This window comes from Melospiza georgiana, chromosome 17, assembly GCF_028018845.1.
Source record: "Melospiza georgiana isolate bMelGeo1 chromosome 17, bMelGeo1.pri, whole genome shotgun sequence".
Lineage (NCBI taxonomy): Eukaryota > Metazoa > Chordata > Aves > Passeriformes > Passerellidae > Melospiza > Melospiza georgiana.
In genome coordinates, this window is record NC_080446.1 from 9361097 (window position 1) to 9374152 (window position 13056).

General features: G+C 51.6%; 1 protein-coding gene across 3 annotated transcripts in view; it reads left to right on the top strand.

The window, feature by feature from the left end:
* The first annotated feature begins 2497 nt into the window (after positions 1-2497).
* The window catches only part of ZHX3 (zinc fingers and homeoboxes 3), a 46357-nt gene continuing 35798 nt past the window's right edge, over positions 2498-13056 (top strand). Inside the window, exon 1 of one of the 3 annotated variants that reach the window (XM_058036090.1) lies at positions 2498-2586. The gene's annotated coding sequence lies outside the window, so the exon portion shown is untranslated. Of the gene's footprint in view, positions 2587-9201; positions 9282-13056 lie in introns of those variants that run through there. The other 2 variants (XM_058036089.1, XM_058036092.1) reach the window with 2 other exon arrangements.

A 13056-nucleotide genomic window follows, 5' to 3' on the forward strand; every position in this document is an offset into this window, starting at 1 on the left:
GGGTCTGGCGAGGGATGGCCAGAGCTGTGGGGCTGGGTGACAGCAGTCAATCAACCCATCAAGCCCAAGGTCCTTGTGGCAGGCAGCTCCCAGGAGCAGCTGCCTGCTGCTGGCAGGGTTTTCATCCCTGACTGACATTCCTCTGCTGTGACCCTCCAGGGAATCCCTGCCAGACACTGGGATATGAAAGGGCTTTCTCATTATCATGGCCCCTTCTCCCAGCAGGGAGAATCAGCATTTCAAGAGGACGGGGAGCTTCAGGAAGGTTGGCAGAGCTTCCTGACCCTCAGCTGACTGGGCTGGGGCTCCCATTTCCTTTCCTGGATCAACAAAGAGCTCCAGAGGCTTGTGAAAGGAGTGATTCAGCAAAACAGGATGAGAGGAGAGGCAGAAACACTAAGTCAGCACAGCTGGATGGGGTCAAATTCCCATCCTGTGAAAGCCATGGGGAGCAAGGCTCAGGTGTCCTACTCCCTCAGGCACAGGGACAACTCCTGACAGTCCAGCTGTTCTGGATACGAGCCCTGGAGTCAGGAACACAACAGGAAAACAGCGTTGTTGGTTTTGTTTTTTATTCCCATTACCAGAAAGATCAAGTCAGACTGGCCTGGCATGCAATGGAGTGGGTGGGAAAGCCATTTTGCCTGAAGAGGAGGAAATGCCATCCTCAGTCCCCAATCACAAGCATTGAAAAAGCTGAATTATAGCAGCAGAACTGGTTGAAACCATCCGTTCTGGTTTAAAAACATGCTCTGCTGATTTGGCTCCTAGTTTCTGACCTGTTGGAAGTTCACATTTCTTCTGTAAACACAAAGAGTTTAAGCTTACTTAATAAAAAAACCCCAGAAAGCTGCAATTCCCACACAGTTGTGTGGCTCCAACAGCCAGGGCTTGCAGAGAAATCCAGCAATACCCTCAAACTGGGAGAGCTGAGAGCCCTGAGCAAAACATGGTCCTGAAAAATGAAGTCTCTGAACTGAGAGCCCTCAGCTTTTGTGTCCCAACTCCTGACAATCCAGCCAGGACACACACTCTAAAGCCAATAGCTTTAGATAAGTGATATATTTACATCAATGTAACTGTGACCAGAGACTGACCATCAGCTTCAAATCCAGGAAAAGTGAGATAATGTGCACATTTAGGCAACTGGAAAATCTTTTATCTTTTGTCCAAAGCTGGTGTCTGATTTCAAGACAAGATCTTTCCAAGACACACTTTATTTAAAGGAAATAGTTGGTGCTTGGTTCGATTCCTGACCTGCTCACAGCAGGCTGGGAGTGACGCTGCCAAAGCCTTGGGGTGCAGAGGTTTGGGCACCCCAAGCACCTCTCCAGGCCGGGGAGTGTGGGGGAGAGCAGAGAGCAGCTCTGGGGTCCAGCTCACTCTGTGACTGGACCCCTGAGCCCCCCACAGCACCCCCGTCCCTCACCGGACGGGACAGCCCCACCTGCCCAGGGAAATGGGAAGGAGAAGGGGCTGGGGGCTTCCAGCCACACACCTGGCTCCGCCGCCTCGGACACCGCGCAGGGCTGCCCGCCCCGAGCCGCCCGCGGTTCCTGACAGCGCTGATGGAGATCGGACTCGTCGCCCTCCTCCGGTTCCAGCGGAGCCCCGCGTCGGCGGGCCGGGTCAGCTCCGTGCGGGGAACGGCAGAGCGGCGGGGACAGCGGGCTCCGGTGTGCACCGCGCCGTGCCCGGCCCCGGCCGTGGCCACACGCTCCCCATCACCGTCCCCTCCCCGTGCCCGGGGCTGCCCCCGCTCCGCGTACCCCACGGGCGCTCGGGGGGCTGCTGCGAGCACTTGGGAGCAAAGCCCCGGGGCAGGCGCTCGCCGCACGCCCCGGCGCCCGGTCCCGGTCCAGATCCCAGTCTCGATGCCCTGTCCCAGTGACCGATCCCAGTCCAGATCCCGGTACCGGTGACCGATCCCGGTCCAGATCCCAAATCTGGTGCCCTGTCCCGATCCCAGTCCCGGTGACCGATCCCGGTCCAGATCCCAGTCTCGATGCGCTGTCCCGATCCCAGTCTCGGTGCCCTGTCCCGATCCCAGTCCCGGTGACCGATCGCGGTCTAGATCCCAGTCTCGATGCGCTGTCCCGATCCCAGTCTCGGTGCCCGATCCCTGTCCCGATCCCAGTCCCGGTGCCCTGTCCCGATCCCTGTCCCGATCCCAGTCCCGGTGCCCTGTCCCGATCCCTGTCTAGATCCCAGTCCCGGTGCCCTGTCCCGATCCCAGTCCCGGTGCCCTGTCCCGATCCCTGTCCCGATCCCAGTCCCGGTAACTGATCCGGGTCCCGATGCCGGTCCCGGGACAGCCCCGACCCAGCCGGGTGTCCCCGCGCGCAGGCGCGCTCCGGCGGGCTGCGGTGACGTCAGCGCCCCCCGCCCGGCGATGGAGCCCGGCTGATGCCGGTGTGTGTCGCGCCCGCCCGCCCCGCGCTCCCCCCGCCGATGCCTGCGCTCGGCGGCGCCCGCCCGCCCCGCTGCGCCGCCCGCCCCGCGCTCGGGGCCGGGGCCTCCGCCGGACCGCGCCGGACCGGACCGCCCCGCACCGAGCCCCGCCGAGCCGCCACGGACCTGCCGCGGGTGAGTGAGTGCCCAGCGCCCGGCGCGGCGGGGAGGGTCCCACGCCCCGCGTTTCGCTGCCCCCGGTAGCGCAGAGCCCCGGCAGGTGCGGGGCAGCGGGGCAGAGGCGGTCGCACGCCCCCCGTCCCCGTGCGGGGCGCCCACCCGAGGGTCGGAACACGCGTGGACCCCCCCGCCCGCCGCCGCCCCGGTGCGCCCAGCCCTGCCCTGCCCTGCCGCTGGCCGGGGAGCGCCGGGGCCGCGCTGCCGGGCGCTCGCCAGCAATTCAAATTGAAATAAACCAGTTAAAAATCGGGTCCCGCCGCTCTGGGAGCTTTGCGTGAGCACCGGCTGCGTGGGGCGGCCCGGGACCCGCTCGGCTGCGTGGGGTGGCTCGGAACCCCTCTCCCCCGGCGTGGTCTGCGTTGTTTTTCTTTTAGTCTGGGTTTTTAGAGGAAGAAAAGTGCTTTTTCCTCGCCGTCACTGGCTGCTCGCTCTATGGGCAGCGGGGCAGCACACCCCACTCGTGTCGCAGCTGGGGCTGGGAGGGTTGGGCACCGTGGGGATTTTTGGAGCTCCTGGTGCTGCGGCAGTGCCGGGTTTAAGGTGCCGGTGCTTGGGACAAGCCGGGATGTGAGCAGGGACATCTCCCTGTTCACAGGTAGGAAAGCTGAGCGGCCGCTAAGTGAGGAGCCCGAGGCCGCACAGGAAATCTGCGGCGGAGCCGGGACTGAACCCCAGATTTCCCGTTCGGTGCTTTCCTTGTCTGGCTGGGGGCAGTGGTTTAACCTCACGCTCCCGGGGTAAAGTCCTGCCCAGCTCCCAGCCAGGGCTCCTGCGGTGGCAGCCGGGCGTGTGGCCAGGTGCCAGCAGAACGAGGCCTCTGTGCTGCGGGAGCTGGGTCTGGAGAGCAGGGATGTCCCTGTGGATGGGAGCTGGGTCCAAGGTGGAGACTGGGCTTGTGCCACTCGGGTGTCACATTGGCTTGGCATGCTGGCCTGCGTGAGAAGTGGCCCCATCCTGCTGCTCAGGACACGCTTTGTCTGCACCCCCAAATCTCAGACAATGCGGTTTTTCAAAGGAGTTCTCTGTTACTCTGATTACCTGATGGGAAACTTTTGGGGAACTTGTCTTGTAAGGCCGTGTGACGTACCTTGAAAACCTCATTTACAAGGCTTTCTTGATCTGATTTTTCCAATTTCTGCCCACTAAAAGCATGAACTCTGCCCAGTGCTGTAGGGTGGCTCCAGTTGCACAGGGAGGGTTTCCCTGCTCTTCTCCCTGACCACCTACTCTGGCTGCAGTCCCCAAGCAAGGATCATAGTGTCCTGAGGAGCACTTCTCCATGGGTAGGAAGCCAGAAGTTTACTTCATTATCTGGAACAGCTTATTCTAAACTAATCTCTCTTTAAGAGATGAAGAGGAAGGGAAAACCGCTCAGATGCATTTTATTTACCGTAAAAGAAAACAGCAATTTAATGATAACTTGTATTAACTAGGTTGGGTCTGTGACCTTGATGTATTTTACAACGTAGCTGAGAAGAGGGAGCAGACTGTTCCAGTCTGTTTATTGTTTCCTCTTAGTGCATCCCAGTAACTCGCAGCACACGGATGCCCACACAGTTCTGCAGTCCTGACCCACCTTTGGGGGTGGGAAAGATGAGGCTGTTGCATCTGATTTGCTTCAGATACAGCCTAATCTGTAGCTGGTGTTAATTATATTAGAGATGGGTTGGGATTTAGCATAGGTTTTTCTGACAGGGCTCAGCCTCCGCAATTCATGCTACTGTAGAAAAGCTGTAGTAACTTGAAGCCCTGAAGTTACTCGTGGGAGCACATCCCTATCAATAAATTCCTTGTTGTAAAGCCAAGTGAAACCAGCCCCATGGGGACTGCTGGCTTTCACTGGGGAGGCACAAGGATGGATGCAGGTGGTGCTGACAGCCTGGAGCAGGTGAGCCAGGCTGGTACTGAGAGCCATCTGCGTTGTCAGTGTGGGGAGATTTCAACAGCAGTGTGCCTCCAGTTCTCCTTTATGTAAGTGTGTCTCCCTGCTCTGCAGGGTTTTCCTTCTATTTAGACCTCCCTCCTGCTCCTCCTCTCCAAAAAGGCTTTCCCCTGGTGTATGCCAGCTTTTCCCTCTGCTTTGGTTACTATGGTGCTACTATGCAAAAACAGCTCCTCTTGTAGCTCCTGGAATGATCTGCACCTTGGGTTTGCAGTCCAGCCCTGGGACAGGGGCCTATGTGCATCCCTTGTCCAGCCTTTCCTTGTCTGTGTGATGGGACAGGTGATGGATGCAGCCTTGCCTGCAGGGCACGGCTGTGCCTTGCTCCCACGGCACCTCCTCCAGGTTTCTGGGCACCAGGATCTCACTGCTTTGTGCCAGGCTGTCACACAGGTGCATCTCTTGCTATTCCTGAATGTGGGACAGGATCTGGGCTGTGATGAGCCCTGCAAGACCTGCTCACATTCATCCCCTCCAGGGAAGGGGCTGACGGCAGAGAGGGCATCAGCTCCCCCTGAAAACTGCTGGGAATGGAGACAAACAACTGGGAGTCTGTAGAAACCTGTGCAAACAGAAGGCAGAAGATGAGAGCAGACATCTCCCCCCATCCTGCTCAGCTCCCCCAGCTTGTGCAAGTTAACCCCCCTAGGGCTGGCTTGTTGCTGCCCACTTTGCTGCAATGGGTCCCTTGCTTCCCTTGCCTGACATTATTATTCCTTTCTGGCTTTCCACCTGATTTGCATGTAAAAAAGCATGAGGGAGGTTGCCCCATGGAGAGGTCCTTGGTTTGCTCACAGCTAATGTAAATTATCGTTGCCCTCATTCTTGCAGGGGGCTGGGATCACCCTGGAACAGAGGGATTTTGTTGGGATTGCAGGAGCCCAGAACCAGGTCCAGCTTCCTCCACCCTGCTCATCCTAAGGGTGATTTGCCCCATGCAGACACAGAATCATGCTGAGTTATCTCTTTGCATGAACTCCATAAGAGATCAGGGGCATTATGTCAGTCACTAAAACACCTGCTCCAGGTGGAATGAGCCTAGTCCTGCTGTGGAGCTGTTTTGGAGAAGATCCTGCTTGCTGGTGCCTGATGGTCTTTGTGGTGAAGGTCAGCAGCCACTCTCCATCTTGCAGCTGTGATGGCTCTTCTGCTTTGTTAAGTAGGAGTGGGCTGATGCTTCTAATTATAAAGGAAGAAGTCTTGTGCTTCTCCCCTCCTTTGTTTGTTTGCTTTTTCTCTTTCTTTTTTTCCTCTTGAGAAATGTTCTAAATAACAATGGTTAAAATGTAAATGGAACGAGCTTGCTGAAGTGCCTGGGAAGGCCTGCTTGGGGTGGACTGTGGAGGGGCCCAGGAGCTGGTGATGACACATGGCACAAGAGCAGAGCCCAGGCAGGGGCTGGGTTGTCACCAGAGCAGTCACAGCCATGGCAGCCGTGGTTTATCTCCATGTGGAGGATGCTCTCATGTCCTTCAAAGGCTTTGTGGTTTCTCTTTCCTCTCCCCATTCAGAGGGGCACTGTGAGGGTGCCCACTCCTTCTTCTACAGGCACAATAAGGGGACATTTAAGTGGACTCCCTTTTATCTGTGTGCTCTTCACTCCTTATTACTGCTTTTATTATTAGAAATAGAAAAATTGGACAATGAGCCTTCTAAACTGTGTGTCCAGTTGCAGTCATGGCATCTGTAAGGTCCCTCCTACTGCAGGCAAGTGCTGCCCTTGCTGTTCCAGCCAGGTCCCTCATGTGTTTTAGCATTTGCTTGGGGAAAAAAATGAAATAAAATAACATGGTGTTGAGGTTGCAAAAGTTTCCATTATAGCTCCACCCACACTCCTGCCCAGTAATGCTCAGAAAATTCAGTCTGGGTGATGGGGCTTTCCTGCCTGCTGGGCTGCTTGGGGAGAAGGGGAACAGCTTTTGGGGTTTAAAAAAAAAAATTGAAATTATTATCATTTTAATACAGAGATGCTGGAGAGCCATGTCAGGAATAGGATGAGGAATGAGCTCTGGTGCCTGGCTCCTCCATGAAGAACCTGGGTGGTGCAGGTTTAAAGTGTGGGCACTCAAAATTCACTGAGCAACAGGCAGATGGAGCAGAAAGAGGCTTCCAGAGGGGCTCTGTGCTATTTTGTCAGTGTTGTTTAACTCTTCTTCTCCTGAAGAAGTGCCTTGGTGTTGTTTTCAGGCTGATTTTGTCCCACTGGTCTAAAGGCATCAGTTTGCTCCTCTGGGAAGGGTAAGAAGGGAGTCAGTTCCTCCTGGAACATGGCTTGCTGTGCAGGATGCTTGCAAATGCTCTGCTCTCATGCCTCAGTAAATAAAGAGGTTTTCATGGGACTTATAAAAAACTTCTCTTTTGGAAATAGGTCAAGCAAATATTTATTTCCCTAAGGTGTCGTGCCAGTGTTGCACAAATACTTGAATGGGTAGTCATTTTATTTTTCACTGCTTTGTTTCTTCCTAAGCACATTCAGTTCTTCTTTTCCAGTGGTGTAGGGACACACATTAATAATTGTATGTAATCAGTGCTGTCCCTCTCTCCATCTGGAAGTCTGTGCATCTTCTGTGGGCTTGGGCTGTAAATTGGAAGCTGTGACACTTTTTTCTTTACATCCAGATGCTTCTCTGCTGTGAGGATATTTTTGTTTTCCAAAAGAGTTTCAGGTCAGTGGCAGGCCAGCTGCTGCCATGAATTTCAAAACAAAACTCCCAGAATACAGCAAAGCTCAACATAATGGCCATGCTGGTGTCTTGCTTTTCTGTCCTAAAGCCTCAGCCATGGTTTTGGGAGTGTGTTTATGGAAAGTAAGTCCAATGCTTGGGTCATCCCACAGATGGAGAGTGCAGTTACTGCCAAAAGCTTGTGCCCTGCTGTCTGCTGGAGCTCCTGTCTTCCCCAAATAATCAGGGATCAGTTGGTGTCTGTCTTTAAAGAGGGATTGAAACTTCTTGCCTGCTCTTAAAATGGTAAAAATAAAGAGTTTAGTTAAGAGGACCAAAATTAGGCTTGAAGTTTTGGATACTTGATCTTAGAGCTCTTCATCTCCAGATGTCCTCAATGTAGGGTAGCAAGGGTTTATGTTGGAGTGCACTGGAGGACTTGGAGTATACTTTGTGTAGGATGTTTGAGATGGGCTTGTCTTGGATGCTTTTTGGTGTGTAGAATATTCAATGAATCTTGGGTCTCTGTGAAGGATCCAAATGGATTCCTGGCTCCTGGTGCTTGTGCTCAGGGCAGGCTGCAGTGGCTGGAGACCCTCCTGGTGCCTCCAGCTGCTGCCTTGGGGCATGGCAAGCACCAGGATCATTCCAGCTTCCAACGATGGAAAGCACTGGGCTGTCTCTTACAGCCTGCAGCCTTGCAGAGGTGGTCACCTCTCAAGCAGCACCTTGAGCAGGTGGCTTTGGAGACCTTGAAGGGGTGAATGTGATGCCATTTCTCACAGCCCTGCTAAGACAGGTGTTTACACTTTGCATTAAAGGCTAATTGGCTCTTGCATTGTTTCCTGGCTGTGGGGTGGCCCTTGGAGACAGATCAGCCTGACCCGTGCTGGAGGTTGTGCAAGCCTGCTGTGTGCTGTGCTTTGATTTGTTAAACAGGATGTAAAAGCAGGCTCCCCATCTGAAATGCATCCTGCTCTTTCTTTCTTTGCTAGGAATCATTTCCACGTCAGAAAACATTTCAGAGAAGGGGAGTGTCTCTGTTTGATAGAGGCAGAGCTGACTTAAACCCAAAAATCCGAGCGCAGACCCCCTCAGCTGTGCTGGCACAGGGGAGGCAGGCTGTGGGCTGGGGTGTGAGCAAGCAAATGATGTGAATATTTCATTTAGATCACCTGTTTATATTTCTTTTAATCCACCTGTTGGGCTTTGCTCCCCCAGCCCTGCCTGCACTGGGAAGTGCAGCAGATGTTTTAAATGGCAGCCAGCACTCCCTGCTCCAGTGTCTGCCATCTCCATGTTGCTTTACAGGCAGGAAAGACAGACTGAGGATGATGTAGAACTGCTGCTGCAGCTTTGCAGGTCCTTTGTTTTTAGTTGTTTTCCCTCTGTTGTTCTGTCTGCTTTGGTGGTGTGGTGCTGTCCTGCTCTCCCGGCCTGTGCTGAGCTGTGGCTGCTCTGCCTTGTGCCAGAATAATTTCTGCAGGTTGGAAATTTGGCCCTGAGAACACAGTATTACTGATAAGGGCACTAGAAATGAAGGTTCTGTGGAGGAGGTATCATTTAAATTGGTGTACTGGGGGGTTTATTTTACAAAACCCCTCTCCTGTGTGCAGTCACTGTGTGCCCCCCTGCTCCTAACCCTTTTCCAAGCTCCTTTTGCTACTCTATGCTCTCCTGATTTTCCTGGCATCTTTCTCTTTCTTTGTCAGCTCTTTAGATGTGTTTTTCAGTTTTATTTTCTGCTGTGGGGTCACCTGTGTGTTTCCCTTTGGTGTTGCAGGACATTGCTTTTCTTGTAAAACAGGATTTAGGTTTCTGAGCAGCTTGTGGGTGCTGAGCAGTTTGTGGCAAGCAGGAGATTGGGGTGTTTTAAGGAATTTTAAAGCCTTGGTGCTCCTACTTTGATCTTCTCTGGCACCTGGGATAGGTTTTGATTGTTTGTTTGTTTTTGTAGTTTTCAAGGGGATGGTTGGAACGGAGAAGGTGGGGATGAGAAGCAGCCCTTGCTTTGAGGGGTAACTACAAATAAACAGCACTGACAGGTAAACATTGCATCCCCTGTGTGCTCAAAGCCCTGCTGTTGAAAATATTGTTGTGCCTGTCCAGGTGAAATGAGATGGTAAATAGCATTTGAGATGCAGAAGTGAAATTAGGGATCTCTCTGCCGGGTATTTCTGAACAAAAGGGGTTCCATAAGGAAGACCTGAGAGCAGGATAATGTGGTCCTTGCTGCTGGGTGTGGTTGGGTGTTGCTCTGTCCCTTGTGCTCTCCTGGTGCGAGGATGAAGCCACCAAAGTCCCCCAGAGCTGCTCATGGGGCAGGGACATCATTCCTGCCTCTGTGTGGGCATTTCAGCATTGCTGGAGCCTTGCCCTTGGAAATGGGGGCTCGTTCCCCACCTGTGGGGAGATTTCCCTTCCTAATTGCAAATATCAGCCAAGTGGAAAAGGATATGGTTGGTGTGAGGCAGTGGAGGATGGGGGAACAGCAGAGGTGTTGATGCACATGGGAGGGTTGCATTGCCTTCCCAAAATATCTGCTCTGTGGATTTCATTTCTGCTCCAGTCCCTAATGCTGGGAAATGCCTTGTGCATCTGCTCTGCTGGGGCTGAGTCTGTCAGGGCATTGTAGGCATGAGGCTGGGAACAAAATGAGAAAAAAAAACCCCATGTTGAATGTAAAATGTCATTGATTTCTTTCTCTATTTTTTTTCTATTTTTTCCTCTAATTTAATCAATTCCCTACTGGGTTGTAAATTCCAAATGTGAATGGGAAATAATCTCACCAGTACAATAATTAGCATGTAACCAGCAGATGAAGAAAACCCAAACTGCTGAGCTGATTGGTGAATGCTGACTGTTTTTCGAATTAATTTCAATAATCACATCTCCCATTAAAAAGAAGACGGGGTGGGGAGGAAGTCTTAAATTTTCGTCAAGCTCAATGTAGCGAAAAATGGTATGTGCAGTGTAGCTGTTCTGCATGTGATTAGAAGAAAGAGCTGAGGGAGGTTCCTGCCGCTGAATTAGCAACAAAGTATTGCTAATTTTACAACCAAGTAGCTCAATTTCACCTGCTTTTTTTGAGAGGAGAAATAGAATTGTAAGTGAAATATCCATAATTGTATGTAGGTGTCTAACAGTAAATAGTCTTCTAGTAGAGGAAAACATTCCCTTGCAGTTGTGCTTTGCTGCAAGATGCAAAAACAAGTCCACTGGAGTAGCAGTGAAATATGGCCATTAGCAGAAATATGTTTAGTGTGCATCCATCCAGCTCCCAAATATTTTGTTCCTGTGCTTTGAAGGGAGAGATGGAAATTGGTGTTTGGTGATTTCAGAGCATCCAGGAGCTGCACACCCTCTTGGCACAGGGACCTGCAGCCCTGCCCTACCCTGCCTTCCTCTCATGCTGTTTTTTGGCTGGTTCTGCCCCAAAGGTGGGTGGTGTTTGGAGGATTTAGAAATGCTCTCTCAGCCCTGATACCTGCAGGTGTCACATCCAGACAGCGCAAGGAAAGGTCACCTCTGCAGGGCTGTACCTGGCAGCTGGTCTAATTATGCACCTGAGTTCACAGTCAGGATTAGCAGAGATGGTTTTATCTCCTAATGATGTTTTTCCCCTGGTGGCCATGGCCACCTCACCCTCAGGGCTTGTTTTCCACCAGCAGAGCCCAGGTGATGCTGCTACCAGCTGTTGGACCAGAGCATCGCTTTAGAGGTGCTTTTCCATTCCAGTTTAAACTCAATTTTCAGAACATTTGTGAAGTTATGATAGAGCTTGGTGCTTGTAGGCTTAATTTTTTTCATTTAGAAGTGCAGGGATGGTCTGCAGCTGTATGCATACAAGAGGTGGGTCCACACTGTGCTGCAATGGTGAGAAATCCTGGAGTGTGTGATGGAGCCACCTTTTAATTAATGAAAAATGCTCATTCTGGCATGAAGCTGGTGATCCCATGTGCTCCCTGTTTCCATTGTGGGGAATGTCACCTGCCCAGAGCCAGGGCAGTGACAGCCAGGAGGGAGAGCAGGTCCCACAGAGCGTCTCTGGTGTGTGGCACTCAGGTCCTCTCCCTCCCAAAGCCTCAGGATATGCTGGTGTATGATATTATTGTCATATATTATTTAAAAAACAATTTGAAAAAGCCAGGCCAGCCTGTGTGCTTTGAGACAGAATTTGTTATTTTATCAATTTGAGCTTGGTGTGCTGTGGGAAGGTCTGCAAGTGGAGCACTATGGGATTTTCTTGGCGTGTTTTCCTAATGTTAGAGACTGTCTCAAAGAAGAATCACATTGTTTCATTTCCCCTCCACACTTGATTTTTTTTTTTTTTTAACCTAATGCAAACAACCCTACAATAACCAGTGAGGGAATATGCACATTCTGCACCCAGTTTGTCTGGGTTTTTGTGAAAAGCAAGATTTAGCTGGCAATCATGTTATGAGGTATGGATAAAAATATATGTTTTAAACCACCTCACTGATGGCTTTTGCTTTTTTAAAATGCAATTAATTGAGTTAGAGATTTGAAAAAAAAATCAAAGCAGAGACTGAGAAAAGTCATTTGAGGTGAGTAAACAAGTTGGCTTTTTTTGTTTAAGGAAAGCTCAGAAAATGGCCCACTGCCACTGTGGATGTTAAGGATACCTTAAACACAGAGTGTCCTTCAGTGCTGACAGGCATCCCAAACACCTTTTGTAATAAACCTCTAATTATAGCTTAGTGACTTTGTAGGTTCTCTGGATCAGCTTGGGAATATTGCACTGAAATCAGGGAGAATATTTCTATTTTCTGTGTCTTCTGTGTGAACCAGATTCAGAGCAGGACTTGGTGAGTGTGGTACAGAGTGATGTATTTATGGTGTGTTAGATAGTTGTGCTTGCTGCTTCATGATGCACTTTTGGGGTTAAACTCTGCATTTTGGGAACTGCTTCCTGCATGCAGCAGTGTGGATTCCCAAGTCCAGAGCCCAGCTGAGCTGGTTGGAAAGGGCTCGGCCGGTGGCCAGCGCCTGCAGCCCATTGCTGCCTCCTGATGTCTGCCTCTTGGGGCCCTTGGATTGCAGCCCAGCCCTCAGAACCAGAGACTTCAGTCAAAACCTCGCCTTCTTAAAGGGAAACAAAACCTCCAGAGCTTTGTGGTTGTGGAGAAAAGCTGGAAAATGGGAATTCTTGGGCAGAGAGTGGCAGGGAGATGCATTAGCCTGGTTGTTTCCCAGTATCCCAGACTGGGAACAATGCCATGGGGTCCCGGGCTTGACTTTTGGCTTTAGAAATTGGCATGGCAGACAGTGCTAGGTTGGTTCTTTTCTCCTCTTGTTTATTTGTTTCTTCTCCCCTTCATTTTCATACTGTCTCCTGGGAGATTCCAGCTGAAGTCTATTAATTGCTGAGATGTTTCTTTTCCCCCGTGCCGTGGATGCCGGGTCCAGTTTGGCCGCGCGTTGTTTCTGGCACAAAAGAGAGGAGCTGTGCTTGTGTTGGGTGTGTGTCTGTCTGTCTGTCCTGCACAGACAGGTGCCCTGGAGGTGTTACACACTCGTGTTTGGGCTCAGCACATTTCCACAGCAGCAGCAGCAGGGCCAATGCTCTGTGCCACCGAGGCTTGTCCCCCATGAGAAGCTCTGTGTATCCCCCAGGTTTTGATGGACCTTGCTGAGTCAATGTGGGGCTTTATTTATATTTCTCTTGCAAGCCTAAGCTGGAGGTTTGTGAGATGGCTGATCTGATGCTAAGGGATAACTTTGGACAGCTTTCTGTTGATCTAGAAACTCTTGGAGGGGTCTGGGAAGTTGCCCCCCAAAAAGCAGTCACCAGTGGGA